This window comes from Canis aureus, chromosome 21 (genome assembly GCF_053574225.1).
Source record: "Canis aureus isolate CA01 chromosome 21, VMU_Caureus_v.1.0, whole genome shotgun sequence".
In the NCBI taxonomy this organism is placed as follows: domain Eukaryota; kingdom Metazoa; phylum Chordata; class Mammalia; order Carnivora; family Canidae; genus Canis; species Canis aureus.
The window spans coordinates 20,590,089-20,608,274 of NC_135631.1; the positions used below are offsets into that span (position 1 = coordinate 20,590,089).

At 45.2% G+C, this 18,186-nt stretch overlaps 1 long non-coding RNA gene across 2 annotated transcripts in view; it reads left to right on the forward strand.

The window, feature by feature from the left end:
• The first annotated feature begins 11,783 nt into the window (after positions 1–11,783).
• Positions 11,784–18,186, forward strand: part of LOC144292719 (uncharacterized) — a 34,895-nt gene continuing 28,492 nt past the window's right edge. The window contains exon 1 of one of the 2 annotated variants that reach the window (XR_013360062.1): positions 11,784–12,016. This is a non-coding gene — a long non-coding RNA (uncharacterized LOC144292719). The remainder of the gene's footprint in view (positions 12,017–18,186) is intronic. The other variant, XR_013360061.1, reaches the window with a different exon arrangement.

Sequence of the window (18,186 nt, forward strand, 5' to 3'; positions counted from 1 at the left end):
TGTTATAGTAGCTCAAGAGCCTAGCAGAGTACTTGGTTCATGGTGGGTGCTCAATAAATGTTGTAAATAAAGGAGTGAATGAATAAATAAGTGAACATATCGGTATCCTTTACTTTCTTATGGTAGGAGTATTTCTGTTTATAGGTTTTGTTATTTTTCCCATATGGTGAGGCCAGCAGATGAGGAGATGACAGCCCTTGAGAAAATAGTTTGTTATACTCATGGACCTCAAGAGGAGAGGGCACACTGTACCATACCACAGGGGACCACAGGGGGAAGCCCCAAAGAGGCACAGGCAGTAAGGGGAAAACGTGAGCAAGAGCCTTTATTGTGGTTTCCACGGGAAGGAACGGGTAGTGGGGAGACAAGTTTAGGATTGGCTAGTTTGAATAATTTTGGCAGGCTCTGGGCATAGAGGTTGTCCCTGGCTGTCTGGTACCTGGGCCTGCAGTGATTAGAGCAGGGAAATGGTGGTCCTAAGTATAAAAGCTCTGTAAAGCTTGGCCATGTGGGCTCCGCACGGGTTGTCTTGCATAGGAAGTTGTGCTTGTAGGTGAGTTCTCTACTATTGTGTTGTCTTTTTTTTTTTTTTTTACTATCGTGTTGTCTAACACTGGGAGGGACAATCCCTCCAGGGCCCTCCAGGGCCCTTGAGGCCCCAAGATATCAAAGCATCAAATACAAAAACTGGAAATGTGTTGTGACATTTTGACGATCGAGGAACCCTCTCTTCTGGGTCTCTTGGAGGTAGAGCTGTGACCACTGGGGACTTTCATGACCTACCTTGTTAAGACTTGTCAAGATCACATCTTGTCATGGTATCGCCCCTTTTCATGCCAGTTTTTGACACATTTTATTATTCATTCGTTCATTCATTCATTCATTCATTCACTAGTTAGTGAGTACTCACCATGGGCCAGGCCCTGTGTCAGATAAGCCCTGGCAGTTTGGTCAGAGAGACAGCCTAGGAATCAAGCAAAATCCCTGCCTGCCTGGTTAGTACTCTAATGACACTCTCATACAATTATTTTCAGAGGCTTCTTGCCCTGCCCTGGACTTCTTAAACGTAGGAAGGTCCCTTGATATCAAGCTTAGTGACATCTATGGAAGCAGTTTCATTTTTCATAATGGAAGATTCACTCTTAATCAGAGAGGGCCTTTCCTCAGTCTGAGAGCTTTGTCTTTTTTGTGACTTTTAGGGGTAACTTGCAGATTGACAATATCTGCTCTCAAAGTCAAGGCTGGGACTTTAAATAGTATGAAGACTCCAATGGCTAGACTCACAGAGGTAATCTGAATATTGATCACAAATTTTCAAGTGGTCTTGGAAAATGCAGCATGATTTTAGGAGATATTTCCAATTAGCTTGGGCTGTTCAAAGCAGCTCTATGTCTAAGAAAGAGAATGCATTAGAATTTTCTAAAGGGCTTTATCTCCTGAAACAGAAAACATAAATGGTGGTGGGAGAAAAAAATCAAAGTCACTGAATATGGAAATCACCACTTTGGGGTTTATGAGAACCACATCCTGCTAACTCCCTGCTATGCGAGGGAGCTTTCAGAGGTAATGAGGCAAGTTCCAGAGTGTCAAATGTCTGCCTCGCTTTATACTTATGTGAACTCTCGTCCTGGTCCTCCTGCTGGTAGGGTACATGCTCAGCCCTGGCAGAGATGGTGTCTGACATCTCCTTCTAGTCCCCTGGGGAAAAAACCTTGCACACAGCAGGCACTTAATGTACTCTGGTGGGATTGAGTAGAAGAGAAGAGACTCCCCAGGAAGGCATAGGGATGCAAAAGGCTCTCCCTGTTATCTCTTAATCTGCTCTGAATTAGAGACAGCAGCCTGTCTGCGGCTGGGGCTCAGGCTCCTTCCCTCTGGATGGGAAAAGGAAAACTAGCTCATACTAAGCTCTCACCATGTGGCTGGCCCTGCGATAGGCACCTTACAGCACCATTTCATCAATCTTCCCAATAACCCTCTGCAATTGGTATTATTACCCCATTTTACAGATGGGGAAATGGGGGCATTGGAGAATAAGCTCTCCTGAATGGTTTTCACTTGAAAGGTTTCTGAGATCCCACCTGGCTATGCTACCAGCCTGAAAAAGCCAGCTTCACTAAAGTATTAGATGGTTGTGTGGGCACTCTGCACTCAGAAAAGCTTTGATTTTATCGAGCAGACTTAGAAGAGAGAGGTTTTCCAGCCCATCAACCCAGAGACACATTTATCAGAATGGCTGACTGATTGATTCCTTGGAGAGCATACAACAGGTCCTATGGGTCACACAAGGGGGCAGATACAACAGCCATCCCTCTCCTCCCTTCTTCTCCAACTGACGGAACCCACCACCAACCATAGTTGGGGCTGAAAATTCCAACAACTCACCTTCCCAGCCTCATTTGGGGGGGACCAGCTTTGGTTAATGAGATGTAAGGGGAAATCTCCAAGGAGCTTGTGAATAAGATTTCCTCCATGAAAAAGAGAATGACCATCAAGGAAACTCTTTATCCCTTCAGTTCCTTCCTGCTTTGGACAATGTCATGTGATAATGGGATATCTTGACTGTTTTTGTGATTATGAGCAACTGAATATATATATATATATATATATATATATATATATATATATAAGCATTTTCAGAAAGCATTCTGACTTTTGAAATTGTGGAGAAGAAAATAGTGCAGTGACAAGTCCTGAATAATGACACTGTTGGTTGCGGGGGAGGAGTGGAGATTGAGGGTGGGGAGAGAGCCACAAGGTCAAGGTCAAGATCAGAAGGCCCAGGGCACTGAAGCAGATAGTGGTGAGGATGTCAAATGAAAACAAATCTGGACTCAGGTAAGGGGAGACATTATTGAAAAGACTATTGCAATAAGGGGAGGCTGACTATGGCCATAGAGAGGTTGCTCTGACCATGAGGTTAGTAAGTGCCCTCACAGTCAGATAGAAAGGAATTTGCTTTTATTGGAAGGAATAAATAAGACTAGAAAGAACCCAGTACAGGAGAATGGGATTAGTGGGTTGTGTTATGGGGTAGCTGTTCAGGGAATGTTTTTCCCTGAGGTCAACTGACTCTCTGGCAGGTCCTTAAATTAATGAAGAGTTGTTCCATGTTTGAATGCTCAAGGGTAGGTCAAAGTTCAAGGACCTGGAGGAAGAACAGAAGCCTGATTAAATTTGGTCAAGTCAAGTTGGCAGGCATTTTGTCTAGATTGGTCAGTAGGGACAAACAGTTCAACTACTCATCTATGAGGGGAAGAATGGATGTGGAGGGCCTGTGTCTGACCGCATCGCAGATTAACAAGGGGGTCTTCTGTGAATCTCACCTGAGTCATATGGGAGAGGATAGTTCTTCACAGTGAAACATTTCTTGGAACACGAAAGACAGAGAGGGGGTGGGAGCGTAGATTTCTTAATGGTCACTGTTTTTCAGGAACACAGAGGAAACATTGTCAAGAAATTTAAAAAGGTAAAATCAGACCTCAGGGCAGGGTTAAAGTGGTCACTGATCCATCCGGAACTATCAGCTCCCTCCCATGTGCCAGGCACTGTGCTGAGGGGTCCTGGGAACACAAGGATGATTCAGACGTGGTTCTCTTCAGGATCATAGCAAGAGACAAAAGAGAAGGACACGGGTACTTGCAGGTCTCCTAACATCTATGGGCTGCCTCCTGTGGCTTTCCATATACTCAGATTCTATTTTCTTTGGGGACCACCTCAGCCTTGCAAACTGCCTGCCCTGCAGCAGACTCATAACTCCGGGTATGTATGCAAAACTCAAGAGAATCAAAAGCAGAAAAGGGAGAGGTTGTCCAGAATTTGAGCTTTGGGTCTCAAAGTATTTTAAAGGATTAAGCATTTCAGTATCAACCCCCAAAAGCCTTTCTCAGTGATTCTGAATCTTGATTTTTCTTTCTTTCATTGAAGAGCAACGGGGAACTCTCACCTGAGTCCTTATGCTTTAGCTGTAGGTGGAGCCAGGTAGTTTCTCATCCCTCAAGCAGGAAGTTGGATGCCCTGAGAGGTACAGTCACTTTGGTTGGGTAACACAGAAGATCATTGCTGAGATTCAAGAAAGGTATGCATCCTCTTATTCTGGTTTCTGTTTCACCAGGCCTTTTACTAACGCTCACGCGATGGCCTTTCTGAAGGTGGCTAGGGGCAGGGCTTGGGATGAAGGTGAGCAGAAAATGCAGAGCCCCATGCTGCGCCCCAGAAGAGAGGGGAGGAATAGCATAAAAATAAATTTCAACCCAGTCCACACGACTGAAGTTGAAGCCCTGAGTCCTTTGTCTGATCATTGTACCCTGGGGCCTTACCGTTTACAGTCCTGAGTGATGCTGCCTGAAGATGGCATCACCTATCAGAAAGCATGGGCCTACATTTGGTCATAAGAAAACCCTCTGAATATCCCATTCAAAATAAATTTTTGAAGCTATCACCAGAAACTTCCTAGATTATATTAGACTTCTTAGGATGATAGGTATTTGACTTTGCAGGGCACACAGGCTGATTGCAATTGTTTTCCTTATACTTGACTTTCCCTCAGGTTGTGTGGCTGCCTTTACATTCCACAATTCCTTCTCTCGTCCTTCCCATCTCCACCCCTTCCTCTGGCTCCAGCATCTCAGACATCATAGCCACAACTGCTAAATATTTCTCACTATGTGTTCTCCTCTCCTCTCTTCAGGAAACCTCTCAAATTTTTGCTGAGGATATAGCTGCTCAGCTAAAAACTACCCTTCTATCAGTTTCCCCCTCTATTAAATGGATACAGGAGTTCTTACTTGGCTATTCTGAGAATCAAATCAGATCATACGTTTAAAGAGAAGCATAGTATGAATGAAAGAGCCAGAAGATCCAGATGAATCTCATCTGCCATTACCTTACTGGGTGGTCTTGGGCAGGTCACTGCATTTCCCTGGGCCCATTGCCTCATCTATCGAATAAGGACATTTAGACTAGATTAGATCATCTAGATATTTTCCTGCTCAGACACTGTATGGTTCAAAAAAATCAGACTTTGGTATTATGAAGAGTCAGACTTTAAGCAGCATTTTGCCTATGCCGACTTGGCTGGCACCGGTTCCTGATGGTTGATGATGTGTGTATCACTTCCCAATTTCATAGTCAGGTCATCACGGCAGGTTGAGTTTGGCCATGATGGGAGTATTTACACCACAGAAATTGGCAAATGCTATAAGGCAAAACTTTCTCACCTTCCATGGAGAGCCAGTTGTGAAACATTTACCAGCGTACTATTTACTACAAGGAAAGAAAACCGAAGTCTTTGTATGACTTGGTGCTCAAAGTAGTTAACATAACTAGTAAAACTTAAAATGAAAATGTACAAGTCTGTGTTTATAACATACAGAGGACTGTGAGGCAAGAATTAGAAGTTACCCGAGTCTTGGATCCCAGGTGCCCTGGTCCAGCTCTAGGTTGCAGTAAATGGGCCCCTTGTGGCATGAAGGAGTTAATACCTCTCCCTCAGTGACCAACTTACCTGGCCTTGTTGTGCTGTTGTTACCTCAGATGCGCCATTTTGTAATTTAATTAAAACCAGAAGCTTGAGATAATGGGCTGGTGGTGCCTGCTGCCCCACCCTGGGTGGAAGTTGGGCCCCTGAGAGCAGGAAAAAAGATCTTCCAAGACATCAAGTGATCAGGAGCAGTCATTAAATTATTCCAGTTAATCCAAACAGAGTAGTTACCTGAGGCCCTGAACTCATCTAGCCAAATGGGACCTGTGGTTGGAAAATGTTTGGAGATTCTAGACCAAAGGATTATCTACTTGCTCATTCTCACCATCTACAGTGTCTTCTCCAACGGGTGTTTTGAGGAACAGCAGGTCCTTGATATGTTAGCAGCACCCCCTTTCCCACCCCAAAAGGAGCTGATAGCTAATAAGTTTGGGAAGCATTGGATTTAACAAAGGCAAACTTGTTATCTATGGCAGTACTTCTCAGAGAATTTAACAGGTTAAAGTAGAGCTCCTTGAACTGTCTGTGGTGATTTATAAGACTTTTAAATTTCCAACCAATACACAATCCTATTGCCTCTGTGTGCAGCTTACCACACAATTTTGCCAACACCCAACCTAGATAAGCCCAGTTCAGTGAGATAAATTCATGGCTCATGCATATTCCCCACATGACTTGGATGAGTTCATGGTCACATAATGTCTAGTTGTTATAAAAATCTCTCATTGCGTACCCACTGTTTTTGTATTTATCATGTCCATGGGCCTTACCCTGAGTAGTACTGTGTTAAGTACCTAGCTGGCCTCTGAACGGAGCAGGCTCCTGCCCCAGTAAGTCTTCCTCCCTCTTGCTGGGATTCCCAGGTTTGAGCTGGGCATTGAGGAGTTCTGTTCAGCCATCGTGGAAAGCACAGCTCTGTCAGAGCTGGACATCTGTCCCCACACAGTGGGGGCATTTCTGACCTACCCACATAGAGCAACATTTGAATCTTTGGAGTCTAAACTGAACTTTGAAATAAAAGGCCAACTCTCCTAAACTGCACCAGCTCTAGAGAGGATCAAATGAAAACCAGACAAGTTCCCAAACACAAAAGAAAACAAAATGCATCCAGGGCTCCTTTTCCTCCTCCACAGACCTGTAGGTGCAGAAAAGGCACAGCAGGCACTGGGGGCGGACTTCCATGAAGGCTGCTGAAATAGGAAGTCCTTCCAAGGCAGCTGGCACTGGGCCATTGTCTCTGGGGACAATCTGACCACTCCCGCGCAAGGCAACTCATCTGCAGGTTAAGGGTCACACGTGTCAATTGGACTCGGGCAGCCCTCGGCCAGGGCAGAAGCAGCAGTGCCCAGATCCACCTCCAGCCTCCAGCATCATGTCTCCACAGCTTGACAGGTGGATGCCAGTGCAAGGCAACTACCCCTTCCTTTCCCTTCTTTCTCTTGTGCTGACTCTCGTCATACACCCACACTGGAAGTCAAGTGTAAATAGAAGGCTCTGACTACCAGGTCAGGCTGCTGTCAGGGCTTCCCCCCATTCTTCTCTGAAATGTTCACTGCCCCTGCCAACTCTTTATTCTGTACCTGTCAAAGCTGGCTCCCTCCAATCTCTGTATGGACAGATTCCCTCCTCAGTAAATACTCTCAGTGACCCGAGAAGTCCCTGGAATCAGGCTGTCTCTTTCCAAGCAGAGACAGTTTCAGCTGGGTGTTTTTCCTCACCTTTTCACCAGTCTGCTTGCTCTTCAGTGTGAGGAGCTATTTATTCATGAGGTGGGCCTGGGTCCAGTTATGGAGGTGCTGTGAAGGATTCTATTAGGTAAGGAGGCCAGGATAATTCCCAGCACCATGTTTCTTGCTACATTCCTGCATGGCCTCAATACTGGTCCAGTTAGGGCAAGAGTCTGGAAAGGTTGAGCTTTAGGTAGAGTTGGGTTCTGGGGTCCCCTCCATGTCAAGCGGAGGCATCCAGGCAGCACCATGAGGCAGGTCATTTGTGTAGAAATGACAGTCAATCCCATGGGAGTCGGAGCAGAGATCCCTGAGGAAGGCCATGTGGAGACAAGGAAAGGCTGAGAGAACACCCACAGTTAGTAAGAAGGGCAGCAAGAAGAATTAGGAAAGGAGGCCGGGAGGGAGAAGTCAAAGTAGGAGGGACACTGAGAGCAGATAGTACCTCATCAAGCCAGGGAGGAGAGAACCAACAGTGTTGTGGTTGCCAAGAGATCAAGGAGATTGATGATTGAGAAAAGGATATGGTTGGTGATTAAGGTGGCTTCTGAGCAAGGCAGCCAGGAGAGGTAGTACAAGCTGCACACCTCCAGGGGGAGCCATTCACACCCTTGTGTGTGGGGTGGTGACCCAGCAATTCTGTAGTGCATCACCTGTGTGGCTTCTGAGGACAGCCTGCTCATGAGAATCTTTTCAGCCAAGGGCTGAAGGCAGAAGCCCCATCGGAAGCTGGTGAGATGGAAATGGGAGGTAAGGTAGGAGTTGGGGCCAATGAAGGTGACCCTAGGAAGGAGTCTGGAAACGGAAGAAAGAAAAAGAAACGGCAGCTGGAAAGAATGTCAGGCTTGAGGGGAAATGACACATTTTCCACTTGAATTATAGCTGGAGCTTGGAAATTTGAGCATACTGTAGGCAAAGGAAAAAAACAGCAAAGTGAGAGAGATAAGAGTTTGCTGGAATGCAGCTGTGGAGGGGGAGCAGCTCCTGGCTCTCATGGAGCTTACATTTTGTGAGAAGTGGTACAATAGACGAGAGTGGGGTGGGGCGTGGGGGTTAGGGTTAGATTTGGGGGTCAGGAGAGGCCTCAGAGAAGCCTATCAGAGGAGGTGACCACTGAGCTGAGACTGAATGATGCAAAGGGGCCCATCCTGTGAGAAGCAGGGAGAAGCGTGTACCAGGAATATGCCTTACCTGAGACAACAAGACTTCGTTCACATTCTTAGGAGAGTCTCAAAGTGGCGTCCAAGTGCTAGGCATTTCCAGAGGCCCTTACAAATGCTATTTCGGGGGCCATTGAGCCTTTTGGTACTTCTGAGTCACCTTACCTACATCGATACCTGTTGCACTAAGATTGACAAACTTAATTTCCTAATGACGCTCCTCCATCCCCACTGTTCTTAAGCTACCTCTCGCTGCTCAAACTTCTTCTTGAGCCACCTGAAAAATTACACCCCTTATTTTCCAGCCTCTCCCCAATCCCCGTAAAAAGGCCTAGTTCCTTAATGCAGATATTAGCAAGAAGGCAATCTGATTGAAAAAATTCATACTAATGTGTTAGTGACTGAGGTCACCATCACACTCATGAGGATATTTGATTTTATACAAAGGCATTATATGCACCCAAATTAGAGCACTTACTAAGGGCATTTAGGACACATGGCTACTAAAGGATGAATTCTAGAAAGATAAAAATATTTAAGCATGGAGAGCCTTCTTAGATTCCCTAGCATGTTATGTGGCTACTTGCCTATGCCTAAGCCTGGCTTGTTTTCCAGATCTAAAAGGACAAAAAAGACAATTCTCTTCTTTAACAAGTTAAGATTAGAGTAGTTTTGTGGTTTGAGGGCAGGATATGGAGCACAGTTTGATTCTCATGGTACCTGTGTGCTCACCCAACCTCAAACCAGCTTCTCTGGTTGAGGTTTAAAATACGCACCGCACCCCCCTCCCCCAAGAGGGATGAAGACACGTGTGTTGGGTTCTTTCTATGTGTATGTTATCTCATTTACTCTTCACCACACCCCATGATGTAGATGCTATTATGGCCCCCATTTTTCAAATGAAACTGAGGCTCAGGAATGGTTAGTGACCTTCCCAGGGTCACACAGATGGAGCCTCAAAGAGCTGGGGTCCAAACTCAGGTGTGTCTGAGTCCGAAGCCCTAATCTCCCTGCCATGTCTCAGGATGAAAACTCTCTCTTATGGAAGTGATGACCCTGCTGGCTGGGGGCATTCTGAGAACTAGCTGCAGCTTCTCCACTTTTTAAGCTCGTGATTTCCTTCCTCTTTCTGGGCTTCAGTTTCCTCATCTGGAAAACTGGGAGATAGAAACTCAGTGACTGGAGGGCCCCTCCCTGCCCTGAGCATCACCATGCTGAGTGATCCTTCCTGTGACCCGTGGTTCATCTGATCTGCACATGTCAGCAGGGCCCTGGGCTCTCTGCTGCTCAGCTCCTCGGAAAGAGAATGGCAGCAGGTGGGCCAGCCTGGACCGGTGTTGGGCAAGTCCGGGAAGGCCTGGGGAGATGTGCCACTCTGGGGTGCACTCAGCTAGGCCTGAGATTGTCCTGCAGATGGAGAGAGCGTGCATCCTTGTTTGTGACGGGGCCTGAGCCTGGGGCACAGTGAGCGCCAGAGTCTTCCTCACCACCCTCCCAAAGCTACTTCCAAGCTGGTTGAGTGTTGGTGTGTTTTTCCTCTCTCCTTTCCAGTGCCAAGAGGTCAGCTTGAGTGTAACTCTGACAGATGAAATCTGCTCCTTTGGAAACACCCTTTCAAATCCAACCTGAGATGGGATTAAGAGAACAGCTTTGGCTCGTTTTCAAGACTGTCATCTGACGAACATCTCCGAGCTCATTTGGAGGAAGTGACAGTAGAGAGTGAGATTTCAAATCAGGGAAATTGGCGACAGGCTCTGCTCAAATCAGGTCCCCGCCTCCAGCCCGCAGCCCGCGCAAGACAAAAGCTCCAGAGTAGGAAAGTGACACAGCGCCACCTCCCGGCAGTCGCCTGGCCAGTGGAGGCCTCTGGCTCAGGCCAGGTCTCCCCAGCTTCAGGGCCTGCCCAAAAGTTGGAGAGGTGAGACCTGTCCCTGGGCTCCCAGGAGATGGGCACAGGGCGCCTGTGAGAGCTGTGAGGCTCCCTTCATGATGTGTGTGTATGTGTGTATCTCTGTGTCATGCTCTATGCAGCCAATCTGAACCCCGAGTAGGATCTTGTCTCAAGAGGGGCAACCCTCTCTCCTTAATTCACTCTTCGGTAATTTTTTAAGGCAAGATCATATGATGAGGAGATGAACTCTGGAGCCAGACCGCCTGAGTTCGAGCCTGTTTTGTTACCTAATAGCTGTGCAATCTTGGACAAGTTATTTCCCCTCTCTGTGTCTGCTTCCTTGGAAAGAATTGAAGAGTCAATACATGTAAAATGCTTAGTGCAGTGCCAGGCTCCTGACAAGCACTCAACGTGTATGAGTTAATAATATTATTATTCAATTAAACGCAGCTCGTACATATTTCTTCTTCCTCCTTATACCCACCAGGCAGACCCATTTCTAACTTCTTGCTCACTGATATGTTCCATGCAGATGTTTCCAGTTCAAGGAAGATGACGCTAAATCTGTAATTTTGTTGAAAATAAATTGACCGCACCCAAACCCACACCCTGAACTTTGTGTGTGGACTCCTTGGCAGAGCTTGAGAAAGTCATCCTTGGGGAACTCCCATGTCTTTTGTTTTGTAATGCGACCTGGCAAGGCAGCTGGGCAGTTGCTGCTTCAGAATAAACCTAGAAAAGCCAGATGGGCTTGGGGATGATACTGTCTTCAGATGTTGCACTGAGAGTCGACTCACCGGAGAATTTTAGCCCTGCATTTCCCCACGCGTGTCTGCAGAGCGATCTTAGGACGCTGGTGAATCAGGAAAAGCCTCTGTTTGAAGCCTCTCTGCTTCACTTGACCCAGAAGGGTCTCTCCGAAGCTCCATTTGGGGGTCAACCTTGGGATGCTCCTTGATCCTGATGGAAGGTCTTCCCAACCAAGAGGAAAGATGGTGACGCGACAGGCTGCCAAGGTCGGGGGCTGGCCTTCCTGAAAGTCAACCATAAATCAAAGCCTCCAAGGTGACCACGTGTCACAGACACCGGCTCTGGAGTCTCCAGGGGACGCTGGGCTTGATGACAGGAGACCACCTCTCTCCCAGCCCGTCTGCTGCCAGGGAAGGCCAGCAGGTGGGCTGGCCATCGCCACTGAGGAGGTTGTCCTGCTGTTTAATGAGGTTTAATTCTCCCTCTAAAGGAGGGCCCGGCTCAAACATCTGTCTCATCAAAGGGGTCGGAGGCTTGGAGACACAAAAGCTTCTCTTAGTGCTTCCATCCTCTGGCCTTTATCGCTCCCAGAATCCATCCCATTAGTGTGCTGGGATAGCCGTGACCTTGCCATGTCGCATGCATCTGGGGAGCACAGTTGGGTTTCGGGGAGGGGGGGAGGAAGGCAGGAGAGGCAGGGAAATCCCTTTGAATCCCCTCAGACTTTGCACTTGGCTTCCTCGCGTGGCCAAGACTTAGCCATGACTCACCTGCTTTAGAATGTTTTGTTAGCCAATCCCTGTTTGCTCTAAACCTCTGAAGTGTCAAGATAATAACTGCCAGGGGACTGGGAGGAGAATGGCGTCGGCTGGGGCCTGATAAACAGTCTGCTTGTGGGGGACACCAGGTGACCAACAGAGCAAACCCCAAACCTTCCGATCCATGCCCAAGCATCTGGGAGTCCAGAGGATTTTTGCAGAAAACATGAAGCATCAATATTTTACAGGTAGAGGATTAACTATACAACTTGGGACATCTGGCTGCGGAGTCATAGATAGTCCCGACTGTAGTCTGCCATTTGTTAGCTGTTTGGCCTTGAACTACTTACTTCACATCTCTGTGCCTCAGTTTCCTCATCTGTCAAAGGGACAACTACTGCTGTCAGGACTGAATGACAAAAAGTGATATATTTTATCTCAGCTAGAGCTGACACGTTGTAGACACTCCATCAATAGTAGGCAAGTAACAAAAGTTTTTAAAACATGTACCAGAGAAAAATTCATATTGAGAAATGCCTTTCCCTTGAAATGATTATTACTTTTGTCTTGTTTTTGTAAATTGGGAGAAGATGACTGCCCTGTGTGATGACAGCAGCAGGGTGTCCTGGCCCAGGGAGGACGGCAGGGTAGCTTAAGAGACATCGTGTTAGCCAGGGTTCTCAGCCTCCTCTTGTACCACACCCCTGACCGATGGCATGAGGATGCCCAACACACAGCCATGACTACAGTCAGTGTCACACAAGTGACAAGTCCAAAGCCAGGTTCCATCACTCACCAGCTGCATGACCTTGAGTGAATGATTTAACCTCTCGAGTCTATATATATATATATATATATATATATATATATATATATATATTTAAGATTTATTTATTTATTCATGAGAGACACAGAGAGAGAAGCAGAGACACAGTCAGAGGGAGAAGCAGGCTCCATGCCGGGAGCCCAATGTGGGACACGATCCCAGGACCCCGGGATCACAAACTGAGCCAAAGGCAGACGCTCAACCACTGAGCCACCCAGGCGAACCAGCAATATTAATAGTGTTTACCTTGAAGGTTTGTAGGGATGGGTGAGTGGGTAAATGTGATTGTGTACATAAAACACTGAGGACAGTGCTCAGCACAAAATAAGTGCTCAATTAGAAAGAAAAGCAAGGCAGCTGTGAGCAATGCATGATTTCGGCCCCACCTATAACCCCACCCTCTTTCTCGCTCACTCAGGGAAGCAATTTAGAAAAGTAACATTTCGGGGCACCTGGGTGACTCAGTTGATTGAGCATCCGCCTCTTGATTTCAACTCAGGTCCTATCTCAGGGTCGTGAGATTGAGCCCCACATTGGGCCAGCACAGGGCATGGCACCTGCTTAAGATTCTCTCCCCCAACCCTCTGCCCCTTCCTCACCTCACCCCACCCCTCTTTCTTTCTTAAAAAAGCAAGAAAGCAAGAAAGCAAGAAAGAAAGCAAGAAAGAAAGTAAGAAAGAAAAAGAAAGAAAGAAGAAAGAAAGAAAGAAAGAAAGAAAGAAAGAAAGAAAGAAAGAAAGAAAGAAAGAAAGAAAGAAAAAAGAAAGAAAGAAAGAAAAAAAGAAGAAAGAAAGAAAGAAAGAAAGAAAGAAAGAAAGAAAGAAAGAGAAAGAAAGAAAGAAGAAAGAAGAAAGAAAGGCGGGAGGGAGGGAAGGAAGGAAGAAAGAGAAGAAAGGAAGGAAGGAAGGAAGGAAGGAAGGAAGGAAGGAAGGAAGGAAGGAAAAAGAAAGAAGGAAAGAAAGAAAAAGAAAGAAAGAAAGAAAGAAAGAAAGAAAGAAAGAAAGAAAGAAAGAAAGAAAGAAAGATTTCTACTCTCTATGTTGAATCTCTATACACTTGAAATTGATAGAACTGTACGTTAACTCTACTGGAATTAAAATTAAAAAGTTAATAAAAAATAAAGATTTTTGTGTGTCAGAACAAAAGAGAAAGTAACATTTCTGTAGGCTGAACCTTGAGAGGACTCAAAATTGTTTAAAACTCATTCACACCTATAGCTTTAGTCATTATCAGTAACACATTGAGAACAAATTTATAACTGATATTGCTCAAAGTCCTCCAAGGCAGGTGAGTGCAGCTCTTTTCTCCAGACTGCACGAAATCTGTATTTCTTTGCTATGACTGTGTTAACAAGCTCTCCATGAACTAAGTGGCTTAAAACAACACACATGTATTATCTTACAGTTCTTGCGGGTGGAAGTCTGAAATGGGTCTCAATGGATAAAATCCAGGGTATTGGCAGGGCTGTGTTCCTTCTAGATTCCCTGTGGGAGAAACATCCCTTGCCTTTTTTTTTTTTTAAGATTTTATTTATTTATTCATGATAGTCACAGAGAGAGAGAGAGGCAGAGACACAGGCAGAGGGAGAAGCAGGCTCCATGCAGGGAGCCCGATGTGGGATTCGATCCCGGGTCTCCAGGATCGCGCCCTGGGCCAAAGGCAGGCGCCAAACCGCTGCGCCACCCAGGGATCCCCCATCCCTTGTCTTTTAAAGGCTGCCCCATCCCTTGAGTTGTACCACCTTCCATCTTCAAAGCCGGCAGTGATCAGCTGAGTGTTTCCCACAGTGCAATCTCTTGGCTTCTAACTCTCCTACTTCCCTCTTCCTCATTTAAGACTCCTTGTTATTATAGTGGACACACCTCATTCATGCAGGGTCGCCTCTCTATTTCAGGATCAAGGGATTACCAACCTTAATTTCACTGGCAACCTTAGTTTCCCCCTTGTCATGTAATACAACGTGTTCTTAGGTTTTGGGAATTAGGATGTGGACATCTCAGGGTGTGTGTGTGGGGTGGTGGTGGTATTATTTTGCCTAGCACATGTGATAACCTTGAATCTGCTCAAAATTATTTAAAACTCATTCACACATGTTGTTGCTTTAATCATGATCAATAACAAATACTGTGAATGACTTCACAACCCTACTGATCAGAAGTCCTCAAATGCTGGTGGAGGCCGTTCTTTTCTCCAGGCTGCATGAAATGCGAAAAGATAGGGAAAGTATGATAATTTTTTCAAAAAACGAAATGTATTCCATTTAAGTGACTGGTTTTTCTTTTTTTTGGTATTAAAATGGTGGCAGCGGATGATAGTTGACTTTTTCATTTTTAACGTTAATTGGCAGATGTAAACGTTGATACCTCAGTAAGTCAAGGTCCAAGAGTTTCGTGGGAAGGACGGAATCTTGACGGTCTGAGCAATTCAAGGGATGGGACTCACTACTAACCCCTAAGAGCCCTGCCTCCACCCTGCTGGGCCTGGGGCCATAGAACTTTCCACATCCTTCAGGGCCTCCTGTCCTTCTCTGCCTCTTCGTCCACACTTCCAAGGTTTATGGAGGCCAGCCCTTGTGAATTCACAGCCAGGGAATTAGGGACATGGGATGAGTCCTTCCTCAGTTTCCCCATCCGTAGAACTGGAACAACAGAAAACCCACCCTGTCCTTCCCAAGGATTGCAAATGAGGAGAGCGCAGTAAAACTGGAAAGTGCTCTACGAATAGGAAAGGTTGTTTCTATAACTGAAACTTGGACTCTCAGTTTCTGGATCTTTCTGTGGTGTTTTCTGAAGAGTGGGTGAGAGAAAGTGAGAGAGCCCCAGAGGGTACAATTAAGCACTTAGGGAATAGCAGTTTTGTTTCTCTCCAAACAAAAATCCCTAGTTTGTTTGTTTATTAATTGCGGCACATTTAACATAAAATTTACCATCTTAACCACTTCTAAGTGTACAGTTTGGTGGTGTCAGCTATATTCACATCGTTGTGCAACCAATCTCCAGGGCTCCTTTGTCTTGCAAAACTGAAGCTTTATGTTCATTAAGCAGCTCCCCATTTCTCTCTCCCCTCCCAGCCCTTGGCAACCACCATTCTACTTTCTGTCTTGTATTTCTGTCTTGTATTGCTCCGGGCACCAAATATAAATGGAATCATAGTGTATTTGTCTTTTTTTGTGACTGGCTTATTTCACTTAGCATAATGTCCTCAAGGTTCATCCATGTTGTAGCTTGTATGAAATTTCCCTCATTTTAAAAGACTGAATAATATTCCATTGTGTGTTTATGGCACCTTTCGTTTGTCCATTCATCTGTCTACAGACACTTGGGTTGCTTCCACCTTTTGACTATGTGGCTAATGTTGCTATGAATGTATACCAGCATTCCTTTGAGATCCTGCCTTTAATTTTTTCAGGACCTGCCATGCAGTTTTCAATAGTGGCTGCACCATTTTGTATTCCCACTCACAGTGCACCAGCATTCTAACTTCTCCACATCCTCTCCAACACTTGCTATGGTTTGTTACGGTCGCCATTCTAATGGGTGTGACCTGGTCCCCATTTTTTTGTTATCACAAAGGTAACATCTGTTCAGAGTAAAAATATTCAAACGTGCAGAAAGGCAAACACTGAAACATAAAACTCACATATAGTTGCCCCTTCCTTCCTCCTACCTGCCATAGGTACCCATAATCATACTTCTGTGTGGGTATGTCCAGAAAATTTCATGCAAATATATTCATGTCATATTTTTAATTATACAAATGAGATGATACATACATACCACTGCACACTTTCTTTCACACCGTCAGGCGCCTTGGCATTCTTTCCATGTCACCATCAATGGATTGATCTCGTTCCTTTTCACATAATATCCCTTGCATGAAGAAATTATAATTTCAACAATTTACAAGTAGTAGACACTTAGTTGACTTCCAGAACTTTTTTTTTTTAATTAAAAAAAAAGTGCCAACAGGGACAGATTGGACAGCACTGGGATTATAGGTGCACGTTCTGGAGCCTGGCTGCTTAGGTTCAAATTCCAGCTCCAGCACCTAATAGCTCTGTGAGCCTGGGCAAGTGGTTTAACCTCTCTGTGCCTCATTTTACTTATCTCAAAAATGGGAATAACAATAGCACCTACCTCCTGAGATTATTGCAAGGATTAAATAGGTGGATATATGTAAAGTTCACACTGTAAGATGTGATGTGTGTATAGTTTCTGTTGATATCTTGAATGCATATGTGGTTGTACACTTTTCTGAGTATTTATGGAGGACAAGTTGTTTGAAGTCAAAGTGCTGGACCAAAGGGTATGAATTTTTTCTTTTCATGGACCTAAAATTTTTTTAGTTAGTTTGTTTACTTCAAATACATTATCATTAGCAGGGATACAAAAATGGTTCATACAATCTGGGGTATGACATATTTGAATACGGTTAAAAAGTGCCGAACTGTCCTCCAGGAAGTTTCCACCAACACATTGAATTGCTCAGAAGGCCTCCAGGCTCCAACACTTCATGCATCCCATTACTTTACCCCTATTCCTGGACTATCTCCATCTTCTCTTCCCCCACCTAATGCCAGCCATGCCCCTTCCCTCTTTCTGCCCAAAGAAAAGGAGTTGGAAGAGATGGATGTGCCAAGCCATGCCTGGGGACCTTTTGTGGACATGAACATTTGCTGGGCACCTTCCCACTCTGTCGGAGAGGACTTCTCTGTGTGGTGTCCAGCTCTGCACCCCTCCAAATTCACATTTACCTCCATAGCAAGAAGCCTGCCCACCGCCATCCATCCCAGTACCTCTCCTTTCTCTCCAGTCCCTGGAACTTAACTAAATAATGTGATACACTAAAGCTTACCAAGTAACCTCATTTTTTTCAGGCCCTCCTGGGCAATTAGGATATGAACATTTAGTGTTCTCTCTAGAAATGCATCTTCATCATTTTTGATGATTATAAAACAGTTCATGGTCCCTGTTTAAAAAAAAAATGCAAGCAATACAGAGGTATGAACCAAGGTCAAAGCAAAAGTTTTCCCATTATCTCATGTTCCCAGGAATAGTCATCAAGTTTTTTTAGATTTTTAAATTTATCCACTTATATTGAGGGAGAGAGTGAGAGAACAGAGGGAAGAGCAGGGGGAGAAGGAATCCTAAGTATGTCCCATTTTCAGGGGGGAACCCGACATGGGGCTCGATCCCACAAGCCTGAGATCTTGACTTGAGCTGAAACTAAGAGTTGGAAGCTTAACTGATTGAGTCACCTAGTTGCCACCGAAATAATTTTCATTAGTCTTTCGTTAAATATTCTCTTAGACTCTTTAAAAACACAAAACACACCAACGCAATTATATCACACATATTCTGTAACCTGTTTTTTTCACTGAACGATGGGCATCTCTCCATGACAATACACGCAGATTCATTTTAATGGTGGAATGATATTCTGAAAGGCTTTTTATTAAATACATACTTCTTGGCCTTGGTTCTCTACATTTCAAAGGGGGCATCCCCTTCTGAAGAGGTGTTTGGTGTGGTAGAAAGTGCACTAGACCGGGAGCTGAGGGATTGTTTCTTGACAGCTCATTGTGCATCCTTG